Below are 12,734 nucleotides of genomic sequence, written 5' to 3' on the forward strand. Positions count from 1 at the left end.
ATTATTTTCACAATGTGAAGATTCTTACAAATATCACAAATCTAACATCCATTGCTGGTAAAAAATTATCCAGACAAATTGTTTGCTCAGTATTTTTGTATTTGAAACGACAAAAATAATATCCAGGAAAGGGGGATGAAATATAGAAAGTAAATGCATAATCTACTATTTTTGGAACTTTGCTTGAGATGAACAAAGCTGCCTGCTGTAGTCTGGATTGGGTTGGCTGCACAACTTCTCACCAAGTTTGTGTCCTCGACTGTGGGTGCTTATTATACTTCAATGAAACATCAGTACCATCACTTTAGATTCTCCCTTTCCATTCAATAAATCTTTAACTGGATGTGATTCCAGTTTATGCATAAATTAATCATGTCCTTAGTAGGCTACCTTGCAAAACTACTGTCATCTGTGGGTTTTGCATATATTTTTTTATACTTTCACTGCACCTCACTCTGTGCCAGTGGCTAAGCACTACAAGAGAGAGAATATCCAGGTTAAAGAAATAGCCGTGTATCAAGAAAATTAAGAGTTCAGAAACCCAAACTGTGGATTTTATGCTTCTTTCTAAGTCTGTTAAGAGACAGAACACTCGAATCTCAGTTAAAAGTTTGCTAAGCAAGCAATGAAAGTCAAAATTGCCAATAGAGGCAAAGATTGTTCTGTTGATATTTTAATTGCCTCTAGAGGTAGGCTATGAGGTACTTTCAAAGGAAAACAAAGGGAAGGTGGTAGAACCTAGTTAAAGGTTACAAAGAGAGGAGGGAATTGAGTGACAAACTAACCTATGTATTTTTTTATTGTCTTAGGAAGAAACGGTTAATCATATCACCTGAGTTAGCTGTTCTTAATTCAGTTATTTATGTATCACAGTACTCATTTATCAAAATTGCCTTGCTTTGCCTTACACGGAGGTTATACATGGGCATCTAAAGGCAAACTAAATCTGATGGTTGTTTGGAGTTCTGTCAGGACAATTACATTTTTCATGGTAATAGGGTAATTTGTATCATCTACAGGACTTATGGTCTTTCAACTGAAGAGTGTGCATGGTAAAATAAACCAAAAAAACCCCTTCAGTTTCAACCCGTTTGTGATTTATAATTTTCTTTTCTGAGGTAATTCAATATAAAGTTGAATCATCTCTAGATGTAGTGGATGTATCCATGATATATTGTTTAAAAACTTTTCCAGTATTATGACTTAATACAAATTATATAAAGGACTGTGAAAGCTCAGACTAGATTACAAAACTAAGATATTTGTAAATACTTAATTTTAGAGAAATTACAAACTTCAAGCCTTTATCTACAAAGAAGGATCCTGATATCAGCCATTCTTTGTGACTTTTTATGATTTGTTTCAGTTATATTATGCTGTTTTACGCTCCCCCTCCCTCCCCCTCCCACCCCACTGTATTGCCAGGTGTATGGTCATTATGGTATATATGTGAGGAACAAGTAAAAGTAGGAGCAATATAATAAGCTAGTTAGGAATACCCATCATATTCATTAGCTGTTAGTTTAGTTAAGTAACCACAGAAACAATTTTCAAGGGCTTATTGCCCACAGCTACAGCCAAAAGAAAGTGTTACACTCTACTTGAAGGGAGATATCCATTATCTCCAAACAGGCAGTGAAATTGATGCTCAGCTGCACAAAATTTGTTGTGATTGTATCTGTAACATCTCTTGAGGAAATTTTTAATCTGCTAAACTTCCTGCATGCTGTGCATGTCTCTGCCTAAACTGACAATTCAACTTGGAAGATTTCAGGGGTCTGAAAGACTACTTGTACACAGGGTAGGTTTTGGAATATATATATGCAGGTATGCTTAATTGCTTAATGTTTCTTTAGGATTGTTTTGTGGCTGGGTTTTTTTTGGCTTTCTCTTCATATTCTTTAAATTTCTTATTTGTTTTTATTTGTTCTTTTTCCATGTCATTGCAAAGTTTCATAAAGATATTTTTATTTCAGTTGTAACTTACAGCATATAAGATATGTAAAATGTTTCTGCTTAAAATACTGGTTGGTTTGGGTGAAACAAGGCTAAATTAATGTTTCAGCCTAAACATTTCTGTGTTGTCAATGAGCAACTACCCTTCACATGGAGTACCTAAGGTGTTGTGTTGTGTATATGTTCTTGTGAGATAAGTAAATTGTCCCCAGGTTCTCAGGATAATTTATGTTATACAGTGTTTATAGAATGGTTTGGGTTGGGAAGGGTCCTTCAAGATCATCCTGTTCCAACCTCCCTGCCGTGGGCAGGGACACCTTCCACCAGACCAGGTTGCTCAAAGCCCCATCCAGCCTGGCCTTGAGCACTGCCAGGGATGGGGCAACAGGGTTCTAACAACATTCCTTACACTTTTTGCATGTGGCAGATACTGTATATGGTAAAAGGACAAAACCAAATTCCTTAAAGGTTCTGAAACCTTCAGAACCAATGCTGTCATCTTAATTCAGAGGACAATTACAGCTCATGTTAACCATCCCTCCCAAATGAGTCTGGAGTCTGTTGTGTGCCTCATAACTTCTGTTGACACCAGTATTTCAGTATCTAATTTTTATCAAGAATTTCTTTAAGATTGTATTTTTCTAAGAGGAGGATATTACAGCAGAATTCAAGTCAAATGCCTTTTGACTTCAGCAGGATTAAGACATTATCAACAAGCACCATTGCCCATCTTTTATTATAAGTGCCTAGTAATATTTCATTTTACTTGATTTATTGCCACAAAAAAAAATCTGAATTACTAGTAGTATTTTAGTACTGATATTGTTATTGTTTTTTAGTGTTTGTTTGCTCTCCTGACATTTTTCTGACCCTCTTTTTTTCCCATCTGTTACTTCTGCTGTCAGCCGCTAAGTCGATCACACCAAAATAGAAGCCAATACTCAAACATGCCCTGTTCTGATGCTAATCCCCTCGCTCTCTGATTTGTGATACTCTTTTTCTTGTTTTAATGGGTGTTTTCTTGCTATTTAATGGATAACAGGTCTTTTGTGTACACTGAGAAAAAAAGCAATGCTACTTCTATGTAAATTAATACCTTAACATTTTACAATTTTAGTGTACAGTGGCAAACTTCCTTGTATTTATGAGAAAATGTCGTGCATTAAAATTATTATCACCAGTGCAAAATGCAAATGAAATTAGTTCCATAACACATCTTTAATATGAAAGAAATAACAAGGCAAACAATCACAAACTAAAACATTGCTAAATTTTTCTTGCTGGTTTGGAGTAACAGTTTGACCTTCCTCGCCTCTTTCCCACTGCAAATTTCTTCAGATAAATGAACATTTTATTCCAAACCTACAGTGGATGATAAAATAGATATTTTTGCAATGAATTGGAAATAGAAAAACTGTGTTGTATTTAAGCAATGTGCAGAATTTTCTTCCCAGCTGTTGTTTAGCTCTGGAGGCTTTCAGGTGCTTTTAATAAAGTACTTGATAAGCTTAAGTGGAAATTGTTTCTGACAACAGTATTCTGGAAAATTTTTATTTCTGAAGAACCGGAAGGTTTACTAGTGACACATATCAACTATTTGCCAAACTTCAAAGTCTTCTCTATTTCTTTGCTCAAAAAAAGCATGGTCAGAGTGGAAATAATGAGTCATAAAATATTTTTGTTAACTGGTAACATTTCAGATGATCAGTTCCTAAACTAGTCACTGTTGTTTTGAACTATGGTGCAGTAATTTTCTTTTTTAAGAAGCAAAATTAATTTCAGTCTAGAAAAGCAATGTTTAATGTTTCAAAAAAAACAACAACAACAAAACCAGAGAAACCTACCAGAACAAAAAAGCTAACCACCAGTTTTGAATTTAGGCTGAGAGTAAGGTGGTCTGTTTGCTGATACTGAACAATAAGATGATATTGTACGCAGCTCATGTAACTAGCTATTTGTTCTAGCAACTTAAAGAATAGTTACTAAAAGATATAAAAATTTTTTTATAGCATTTGCAAAATGTGCATGCAAATAATTTTAAATGATATTAACTTGAACATTTTTACTTTATTTAAGTACACTTTAGATACTGACTATAGTATACCATTACAATTTTTGCTAACCGCTATTGATCTGAACTTTGAACATCATTAACACCCAAAGCTAAAGAGACTTTAGAGGATACTGACTGACGTATTTTAATTACAACCCGAGTTTCTAATTGTATTCAGACTTTCTCATTTTATGCTTACCTTCTCTAAGTATTTCAGAGAATATACCTAACAGCAGGCAGGTTAGTAAGTGTTTATCTGAGCGTGTTGTTTTCATTGGAACATGGCTGCTAAATTGGACCTACCTTTTTATTCTGAAGTTTTTTCTTTGTCATTATGTTCCAATTTACCTGAGTGAATAAACTTTTAAGAGGTGGTAAGAGGATTGCTTGAATTAAGTGTGCCAAATACTATCCCCTTTATCCTCCTATTCCACGCACCTCCAAAGCCCAGTCAACTGAAACTCAAATCTCCTCTGTCACTCAGGAACTGCTGGAAGAAATGCAGGGTGTTCTACTTGGACAGATCTCCGAGCCTTTTTGTGTCCATGCTCTTACAAGAGACCCACAGACAGAGTGTTATTAATTGAATGTTGTAGGGCTTTTACTAAATTATTATTATCTTGAAATGGCTTTAGCATGTTTAACTTTTACAAAAATGCCATTTTTTTTCCTAGGTTCTGAATCAGTTTAGAGTCAGATTATGAGGAACATTGGAAACAAAAAAATCTCTTTGTATGTGAAAATAATTTTAATGTAACAATTTTTCTTTTTTTGAAATTTTTTCTAATTTTTGAACAGACCAGAAGCTCATTGTGAGAAAGTGTGTGGGTCAGAGAGTCAGATATCAGTTCTAGATAGTATCTTTGATAACAGTGCAATGACTTAGACTTTGCAAATATACATTAAGAGTAAGTTCTGTGCTATAGTATACAGACTTGTGAAAAGACTTTCATATTTATTTTAAACAAAGCATTAATTGATGAAGCTGCATTCCAGTTTTGAGATTGATCTGTCAACACAGCACAGTATTTATACAGTAGCCTAGTCAGACTTGCCTACCAGTGTGACGCCACAGAGTTAACTGCAGTAATATGTTTGACTCACCAGTTGTTGTATTGAGATAAATGTTCTTTATGTTAGGAAAGTAAACAAAAGTACTCAAGTAATAAAAAGTGAATGCAGCATGGCTCAGATATAACAGAATGACAGCATTTAACACATTTTAAAATGCAGACATATATTCCATACCAACTCCATAAAACTGCAGTTTGAGTATGGTGGTGTCAGGGGAGCAACAGCACTGCATAGAGTTTCTTCTGTGTTACATTACAAGTTATGTCTGTATTTCAGCATAGGAGTTATTTCAAACTTTATATTGGCTGTCTCCAAAGTTTCTAAATCCACTTGTGCTACGAACAAGTATGTATACTAAGATAATAACTAGGAAACAAAAGAGCCAGAATGAGTCTGAAAAGTTTTTGTAAATTACACAGAAATTCACAGCTGTCGCTGTATAGTCAGAAAATGAATTGGAATAACAAGCTATGTCTGTAATTTTTCTAAATGCATATGTTCATTATTTCTACCACTAATCTAGAGTGACGTGAGGGGGTCACACATACCCTGATGACCACTACACCGATACATACTGATATATATTACATATATATTATCATATAAATACGTATTATATATACAATGATAACAGATTAAATGTAAAGACAGAAATGTTCTCCAACTGTGTTTTATTGCATTCATAATAGAATGAAATTCATGTGAGGTGTATCTGACTTATTAGCAGCTTTAGAAGTTATATACACAAAGAATTTCTTTCTTCTTTCAGTTTCCTTTATGGCAGAGAAATGGACATCTGAGGGGAAAAAAAATAGCCTGTGTCAAAATTCCAAGCAAGAACTCTTATTCTGCAAAATGCTATATCTATACTAACAAGAAATGTAACGGTTATTTCTGTATGTAGTAGCATTGTAGAGCTAACACAAGAGATGGGTACCCTTATCTAGTTTTGTTTTTTTTTTTTAATTCACCCATGTCCTTCTAAAATTTACATTACATTCTGTTAAACTGTTAAATCTATTTCATAGACCTTTTGAACTTGACTAGAGAGAATATGTTCAGCGATATTAATGAAGTTTCTCCCTGTAGTGCACAAACACTTCATTTGAAGAGATACAACAGAGAAGAGATTCAACACCAGCAGGGTAGGGGAAAGGAGTCCTTGAATACTTACTGGAATACATATTCATTCCTGTTAAGACTCTGCTAGCTTTAAAGAAGTCATTCAAAAGATGAATGTAGCAATTTTGCTTATTTAAATGTATTAGTAGTCTGAATTTTAATGATCTGTGTCCCACAAATGATTTTGAATAGCAGTAGAGTTCAGCTAGCACTCTCAGTGTTTTGATTTTTTTTCCAAGTAAATCTTGGTTAAAAGCTTCCATGTAAAAGTAGCTACTGTTTAACTTGAACATTTTATTGAAAATGTTTTGGAGAGTTTCTTGCATTGTTTCTGGTGCAGGCTGAGAAGAGTTAATGAACATGACCTTCTTTAAGTTAGTCCATTTTGTTATCACTAATATTGAGTTTTGCAAGTTAAAAATTAATTCTAAAAGCTCTGTAATTTCAAATATTAAGATTCTCCTCTGTGATTAAGATAAGACTGAATTTCAGTTTACGGAAGAAATATTCTGGAAGATGTGTATTTTTAATAATTCTAGCTTTGGTTTACTTCTTTCCTCTTAAAAGAGGTACACCAACCACAGATGGTTTTATGAAGTAATTTGAATTAGCTCTCGAGCACTGAGGACTTGCACTACATTCATAGGCAGAAGGCAATGCAATGAGAAAGTACGCTTGGATCCTTTAATATACATAATATAAACGTTAGTGCAGTATCTGTAGGGTATGTGTGTCATGTTTCTCACACGTAGCGAATATTCATTTGATTAAGCTAACACAGAAATCTAGGAATGTAAAATGGGTCATTCCCTGTGAAGCTTAGAGCCCTCGTGGCTGTGTCGCGTTCAGGGACACTGGTTTGAGCTGTTGTCCACATCTTCTGCACACCTCGTTCCCTGGCAGAACCTTACCGTTCTCATACTGAGGAGCAAAGCGTGATTTACATCCGCACCGTAGGTCTTAGCTAAGTTTGGTATAATAGCCAGTGGGGGCAGGTTACTGAACAGTACTTGCGAGGTGAAGGCAATTGTTATGACTACAAATAATCAAAATGGCATGATAGAAAGAGCAACTTGTTTTTTGTGTTACAGGCTGCTGAAGCAAGATAATCTTCATACCTTAACACCTTGAAGTTTTCTTTTTATAATAGTTTTTCAAAAAGAATAGCATATGTTAGAAACTGTTACGATGCTATTACACTAGAAACTTACATTTTATTTGTAAATAAGTATACAATGTAACAGCTTAAAGAATCAATGTTACAATTTTTGGGAAAACACTTTTCATTATTTGTTTCCATTGTTCTGTCACTGTACCAACACTGGCCGGAAAACCCTCTTCATCCCATAAAACTGTGCGCCCACCGACAGGGATGAAATTTCCCTCTGACAGCATAACCTTTGCTTTATCAGAAAATCTCAGTATTATCTCAGTATAGGCTTATCTAAAATACTCTGCTGTGATACTTCGTTCCTGAACAAAAAGGAGGCTATGATATTTATATCACTATATAAAAAGATATACATAGAGATCCTTTTAAAAATCCACAGGGATCTTTACAAGCTCTACAAGCATGGCTTTTAAAATATGAATTTAAAAAACAACATAGCAAGTAATTCAATTACGGTTCACAAAGGAGTATTTAAAGGAACTAAGTGGTTGTCCTGGTGCATAACATTCAGAAGCAACAGATCACACGTACTGATATTTCAGAAATAATTTCTGTTTAACTTACATTGTTTTAAAATAAATACCTATAAATAGATGTCTTTTTAATTCAGCTACTGTGCCACTGTTTTTTGTTGTACATGTGTAACACTAAAGTTTAATAGCTATCAACATAACTTGCAGACAGGTTTTCTGTGCTGTTTATAGTCTATAAGACATTTCTTTTAAGAACAGTTATGCAGGAAAAGATGACACATTTGTGTCACACAGGAGAAGTTTCCTTACTCATACCATCTAAAACAGAATTACTTTTTGCATTCATTGTGAATTTTTTAGAATGCTCTTGATTATATATCAGGAACATATTTTCTCATGTAACTCTCGCAAGCTACTTAAAGGACAATCAGCTTACATAACCTTCAAAGATAAGTCTGTGAACTTGATTTCCACCCCTACCCTCACTCCTAATTATTGCAGCACTGTATATCACTCAGATGCCAGTTGAAACAATTATAGTATTAATTTTTTGCCTTACTTGTTGAATAGCAAGGGTTGATGCATTTCATTATCCATTAAGGTCATGTTCTAGTTTACTCCAAGCACACTCTATTGCCATTGCTTCAGACACTAGAACAGAATTAACAGTGTCAGATCCTGTTAACGTTTACATCATAACTGGAAACAGATATTAAAGTGAAGTTCAAATTAAAGAGTGCTAAAAAGCCTGCCACTAATAATTATGGTGGGGCAGTATTAAATTTCTAATTTGTTTCCAAAGGTCAGATTAATAAAGCTACATGGCACATTATCATAAAGGGTGGACCCAGCTGTCTGTTTTGATTATGCTTTAGTCTAGTGTTTCTAAGGAGACTTTGCAAGGAACGAATGCATCCATTTCAACTAGCAGTTTAAATGTGGGTAATTGTTAGACCCTTTTCTGAAGAGATCCAAACCAGAGGTTGCTGTCAGTCAAACGTCTTTCAGCTTTTCAACTTACAAATATGAAATGTAGGTTTCTTTTATAAACCCCTTTCAGTTTTTAATCCTTAAATTTTAAATAGCTCCCCAAGTACCTGAAAACCTAATTCCTTAGGTGAACCAGCTGTAAACTATACTGCATCAAATATTAATAATAGACCTAGCCATATGTATTCCAACACAGCTTAATGAAACTTGTGATTTGTTTTTTCCCCCTTTTCCCTTTTTCTTGATTCAAAAGCATTTTCAAGAATCTCATTAAAAGAAATAGTGGGTTTTTTTTCCACAGAAGGTGAACAAGTTTCCTGCTGTTTTGTCTACATGACAGAAATATGAAAAAACATTCTTTTATTATTGCTACTGTGAAGTACCTAGGGATCTTTAGGAAAAAAGTTACTTGTATGGGTGTCTATATCTCTACCTAATACCATATTAGATATCTATCCCTCTATCTAATACCGTACTAATAGTCTAGTACCTTGATATATGACTAAGCAAGACCCCATGGATGTTACACAAATGAACATAACATTACAGGTATGTGTCCTGTTTGGCACTTAAAAGAGCTCTAGTGTTTCACATTTTTTTGAAAACAAACAGAGTTTTGTTGCCAGGTAGAGAACAATTCTTTTCCCCAGGAAATTTACACTGGAATTGATCCCCATTTATGCACAACTTCTCCAGAAAATAATTTCAACACAAAGGGACATTACTGGCATTTAAATGGGGAAAATTTTATCTTCTGAAGGTGTACTTTTCAAACCATATAGGTGTTGGCTAGCCATAGATATTCTAGAGGCTAGAACTACAAGCAGTTTAACTTTTTAAAGATTTTGATTAATTTAAAATCAAATTTTAAATTAATTGGCTAGAGAGCTTGTACCTTAAAATTTAATTGGTTAGAGTGAAAAACTATAGTTACATTGCAGCTACTCAAGTAATTAGTACAAAAAGATAAGCTGCTTTGATTATGCAGTTGCATACACTTTCAGTAAATGAATGCAACTTTCTATACTTTCTTCCTAATAATGAAATTCTGGGCATTTTTGTAAATAGTTTTTTAAAGGTTTGTTAAAATGTAAAAAGGAATGAGATATTAAAAAAAAAATGTGGGTTTTTTTCCTTTAAATTCACATAAATTAACAAAAGTTATAACAACTCCTGAAGAAAAAGGAAACTACTGATTTTGCAAGGACTTGCCAGTCGAGTTACTATGATATAGATCTACATAAATTGCTGAAGGAATTGAATGGTTTTCAGGTTTAAATTGAAAATGAGATCAAATATGATGCTACAAATTTCAAGGAACCAGAATACCCTTTTTGCTATAAACAAGGTTATAATTTTGAAACAACAAAGAAAAAAGGAGAAAAAAATTAACCAATTGTATGATGGCTTGAGTAACCAACATGTCATAAAGAAACAGATGTGCTCATAAATAAGATATCAGGGAAGGTTTTCCTAGCAGAGATAGAGAAATAATAAAAAGTATTATATATGACACAACTTAAACCTCATCTGACGTACTGTATCTATGTCTGAATGTTCACGTTTCAGATTGAATTGAATTTAATCTTCAGCAGGTACAGAGAAGGGCTACTGCAGTGATCAGATAGAATTTTATAAGTGAAAACTCAAGAACTCAACTTGTTTTGCCTAGCAGAATGGAAGACTTGAAAAGTGTTTTGGTAAAAATGTTTGAAAAGAGTATGGAACTGCAGAGATGAAGAGTTAGCTAGACTATCATTATTTTAAACCAGAGGCATTTCTCCTTGCATAACCAAGATATTTTTCTATGTGCAGTTTATTCCACTTTGCATGAATTAATATAATAGCACCAGATTTAAAAATCCCATGTATGAATGTGTGTGAATGATAATAGCAAAAATGGAATGAAACCTGTTTCAGAAGGAATTTCACTGGTTCTCTGGAACTAAGGAAGAGATTTTGTGCATTGTCAGTCGGCATTTTTTTTTTGAGTTCATGCAAAGTGATACAGTAATGAAAAAAAACCCTCAGGAAATTGCCTGAAGCAGATGGTAGAAGAACCCACAGCCTCTCCTTTAAATTGAAGCAAGACTTCCCTTATGTGAAAGACTAATCCAAGATAATGTGTTTACAGGGCAAGGTAATAGGCTTAATCTGGGATATGATAAAACCTCTGTTTTGCTGCCTTCTGTTTCCTGTGTAAACATAACACTATTTGTGTAGCATGGTCTGGATAATTTTCCCTAAAGCCTTCTTTTTCAGTGTTCTTCCCACCTGTGCACCATTTTGTTTAAGCTAAGTCTCCGTTTTTCATACCAGCCATTCGTATCTCTGATGATTTGATATGGCTGAAGGCAATCCATGTTCTCAGGACAGAATATGTGTAAGGCTTTAAAGAACAGCCTATCTTGAATATCCAAGCATAGGATATGCCTTTGAACTTCCAAAGCTTTTTAAAGATCAAGTATTTGGAGTAACTTCTAGTTTTTTTTCGTAGTCACAGGAAACACAGTTTTCAGTTTCAGATTCCAAAGAGGAGTGGACTTTATGGGATATTCTGAGTGAAAACAGTTCAGGTGAACACTCAGTTTGGTTCATGTCTTTGCCTGCATATATTTTGTCGTTTGATCCATACTTCCATCACCTTGGAGAGCCTGATGAATCTTCAAGAAATAATTGTATTTTATTGATTAATACTCATTCAGATATTTTTCTAGTCTTTATGGTGTTATCTGAAATCCTAATAAGATAAATTCCTACTGATTCTTAAAGATTTTTAATGTATATGATGTACAGATAATTGTCAGAAAAAGTTTGTCTTTACAAAATGGTAATAGTTGACAATAAGGTTTGCCAATTATTTTTTTTTTTTTGCTCAGATACTGAAAGGATAGCTATATGGTATCATGGCAGTGGTAGTAACAGCCTGTCATGCTGTGTGGCCCTGCATAACTACAAGTGCAGGCATTTGGCTGTTTAGGCAACAGTTATTGATTAAAAAGCTGTTTAACAGTGTTTCCAACCTGGGAAAGAAATACAATAGGACAGATTTTTGTCCATACATCTAGCAGAATTTTCTTGCACAAGGATTGGTTGAAAGGTAAATACACGGTTGACAAAGTCCTCGGTGATCCTTGGTTAAATAATTTAAGAGATTTGATACAAATGATTGCACATCTAAATACCATTCTATAAGGAAGTGTCTTTGTATCCAAAAGCAAAGTGATATAGTAGGATGCTTTCTCCTCTTCATACTTGCTGGACTTTGTATCATGTAGAATCTATGTGGAAATATGATGCACTGGTTATATATATTTTGTTTTCTAGCATTTGGCTTCCTGTCTAGACTTAGTCTAAGCATTGTCTTTGACCACTATGCTGGCAGGGTCTCAATACAAAAATTCTTGATAATAAGGCTCACACAGATACAATTGTGAACACTGCCTCACTAGCAATAATCAGTCAAATCTTGATGTTTTTATTCTCTTAAAACACCATAAAAATCAATGATGACATTGCTTGAATAGAAATTTAGGAAAAAATTTATTATGGTTAAAAATAAATAGATTCAAGAATATTAAGCCAAGTATTTTTCTTAGCTGATTAAATTGCTGATTAAATGAAAGCTGTCAGGAGGAATAGAAGAATAAAGAAGTGCCACCAAGGTTCTAATTAGTATACATTGATTCTTCCTCAAAAAATGTGAAAGCTGTGATTTTGTAGCTTCAAGGATAGTTGCTCACTGAAAATACACTACAAATGGGGAAAAAAACCCCAATGAAATAGTGTTCTGGTATCATAATTTCTATGCTCAAGGGGTAGTATATGTAGCTTGCACTGTGGTCTAATTAGCAGTAATCAGACCTTCATTCCTCAGAAACACTGAAAAATCTTG

General features: G+C 34.1%; 1 protein-coding gene across 4 annotated transcripts in view; it reads left to right on the plus strand.

Annotated features, from left to right (window-relative positions):
• Positions 1-12,734, plus strand: part of FSTL5 (follistatin like 5) — a 322,446-nt gene that overhangs the window by 49,699 nt on the left and 260,013 nt on the right. The gene's annotated exons all lie outside the window — the stretch shown is intronic.

The sequence above is a fragment of the Falco rusticolus genome, chromosome 1 (genome assembly GCF_015220075.1).
Source record: "Falco rusticolus isolate bFalRus1 chromosome 1, bFalRus1.pri, whole genome shotgun sequence".
NCBI lineage: Eukaryota > Metazoa > Chordata > Aves > Falconiformes > Falconidae > Falco > Falco rusticolus.